This window comes from Rhineura floridana, chromosome 4 (genome assembly GCF_030035675.1).
Source record: "Rhineura floridana isolate rRhiFlo1 chromosome 4, rRhiFlo1.hap2, whole genome shotgun sequence".
Taxonomy (NCBI): Eukaryota; Metazoa; Chordata; class Lepidosauria; order Squamata; family Rhineuridae; genus Rhineura; species Rhineura floridana.
Genome location: NC_084483.1, coordinates 111,993,595 through 111,996,809, shown reverse-complemented (window position 1 = coordinate 111,996,809; position 3,215 = coordinate 111,993,595).

Here is a 3,215-nt window from a genome sequence, read left to right as displayed (position 1 = left end):
GATGAAGGAACAGCTGTAGCTTCTGGCCAACCTAAGTTGATAAAAGTCACTCCTAGCCACCAAGGCCACCTGTGTCTCAAGGAGCAAAGATGGATTACCCCCAGGCTACATACCTGTTCCCTCAGTGGGAATGTAAACCTGTCCAGAACAGGTAACTGACTTACATCAAGGACGCAGGACCCACTCACCCACAGGACCTCTGTTTTGCCATGTTAATACTCAGTTTATGGCCCTCATCCATCCCACCACTGTACCTAGACACTGGTCCAAAGCCTACATGATCACTCCTGAATCAAATATTGCTTTGTTCCAAATCCCCTAATGACTGCTCCCAATGAATTAGGAGCACAATGAATTTAGCACATATAGATGCTAAATAGCATTGGTGATAAAGCAGTGCCCTGTTACACCCTGTAATACAAATGCCAAAGATCATTTTCCCCAATGCTATTCTCTGGAACTGACCCTGGAGGTAGAACCAGAACCACAGTAAAACAGTGCATCCAACACCCTTCCCACAGAGCCAGTCCAGGAAGATACCATGGTTGATGGTATTAAAAGCTGTGGAGAGATCAAGGCAAAAGCAAGGTCACATTCCCCTTGTCCCTCTGTTGATAGACGTGAGCGGTCAGAACAACCAAGGCTGATTTGGTCCCAAACCCAGGCCTGAACCCAAACTGAAATGGGTCTAGATCAGGGGTCTCAATAATCTGTTTCATTCATGAACATGCAATATGGGGGATAATAATACATAAGGAATGCAACTACATAAAACATGTGAAGCAGTTTTAACACTTGAATGCGCTATACACATGCTGATGATGACTCAAAGCCATAGCAATTGGTACACCTTAACCACAGTAGTCCAAAGAGCTGGCAGTGCTATGGAATGGATGCTGACATCATTCTTTGAGGTCACTATCATCCAAAGTGATTCTGTATTGCCTAGATTCAAAACTCAGGAAAAAAATTCTCTTGCATTAGCTTTGTGTGATTTAAGGATTTGGTTGGCTATTTTCTGGAATGACACATTTTGCTCTTGGGAAATCCTGAAACTAAACATTATTTGCAGGCATTGCATTAACATGCCAAAAGAGATCATGCTGTTTTATCTATACATCCCAATGTGTCTGTGTTTCAGGATCTGCTCTTGACATAAACAATATTGAGTCCATGTTGTTGGGTTTCAACTATGCATTAAACCAACCTACATACCTAATAAGTTATCACATGTTTCAACAGGTTAGCACTATTCAAAGTACATAGAGAGATGAAGGTATTTTTTTTTCAATAATTTTTATTCAGATTTTCATAAAACATACAAGACGAAATCATAAAACATTCAAAGACAAAAAACAAAATCAAAAATAGTTAAACAAAACAAAATTTTTTTTTTTTTTTTTTTTTTTTTAGAGATGAAGGTATTTTAGGGGAAATTGCTATGTTATATAGAGGTAATTATATAATATGAGTAGGAAATAGGCATTGAATGTCTCCCATAACACTAGTAAATCTTCAGCCTACTGTGTTTATGCACTGCTGGACAGCTTTATAAAAATATATCTCCTTTCCAATATAGCTTTTTTAATGACTAGATACTTTCCTGCAATATAATCATGGAACAATTTAAAAAAATAAAAAGTATTGGCAATATACATGATTACATTTTTCCCCAAATAGACAGAGAAATAGTGGGCTTTTTCAGCTGTGAGAGAACTTGCAAATAACTTCTACATTTATGCTCAAGTCCCCTTTTGAAAGTATTTAGGGTTTTTATAAAAATGTGAGCTATCCCCATCCAGCACAGGCTGAATCCCTATTGCCTGATCTGCCCTTTGACTGACCAGGAGCACCTCTGTCTTGTCTGGATTTAGTTTCAATTTGTTCGCCCTCATCCAGTCCATCCCATAGAACTCAACAGGACTTACTTCTGAGTAGATATGTTTAGGATTGTGCTGTTGATAAGGCTTGACTAGAGATCATCTGCAATAATATCCATATCAAAGCAGGGTTGGCAACCCCCTGCTTGGAATGCCCTGCCTGCCTTTTAAAGTGGCTGCTCCAAACTTCTTTACAAACTTGACCCTTCACTGAAGGGAGAGGTTTGAGAAATGAATAAACGTTAAGAAGATTCTCTACTCTTTTCTGCCTACTCTGTGGGCTGCTATAAACTCACTTTGACAGCCAACCCAATTCCAGTGAGTAATAACTGACAGAGAGAAAATGCACACGGTTTGGTCTACCTTCAAAGGAAACAACAGCAACAGAAGCCACACTTCCCAGTATGTGAATTCTCTTTTCCCACTATTGGGCAAGAAACAAAACATCAAGTAAATAACAAGGTGTATCATCAGTGGGTTTCAGGAGGTTGAGCTGACCACATAGAACTACTGTTGTTGCTTCTATGGATGTAAGGGAGTAAGTCAGAGGTATATGAAATGCAAATAGGAAAAGAAAAGACAGTGATGATTTCCTAAATTCAATACCATACCAACCACAACCTATGAGTAAGACAGAAAGCTCAGCATCTTTCCGGTTCAGAGCAGGAACCACGAGTCGGAGATGAGGGTGCAAGGAACTCTTGCTTTATTAATGTAATGGATACATCACAGGCTGAGCGCCTCATAGAAAGGACCCTATGCTAACTCACTACAAGTCCCTAACTACTCTCTAGACATGCTCTGCAACGTGTGATGAAAGTTGACTCAGCGCCTCATTCATAGCACAGCAGTCTTAAATAGGAGAGGTCTTGGAGCGTAACCTCTTACTCCTTCGCACACACACCCTCTGCCCTGTCCGCTTCTCCCTACATCGTGAGTGCGGTGAAGGGGGGTGAGTCTCCATGGGCTCATCTGACAAAAAAGGGTTCTCATCTGCAGGAGGGGAAGCAGAGGGCTGGGAAGCATCAGGTGTCTCTAGGATACTGCTTGGCACAGGAGGAGTTACTGCTCTTTCAGAATCCTCCCCTAACGGCTCCATGGGAGTGCTTGATGGCTGAGTGTTGTCCCATTGAGGGGCAGGGCCATCCGTGGGAACTGGTGGGGTGGCTAGCTTGCTCTCTTTCTCAAGGTCTGGGCTAGACTCAACAACAGCTGGATCGTCCATGCCCGCTGATGGCTGAGGCACCTGCAACTCATGCCTTCCCCCTCCTTGATCCTCAGGAGGGAGGCTGGGCTCAACACCCCTGGGCTCAACAGCATCCCACAACCAGTCAG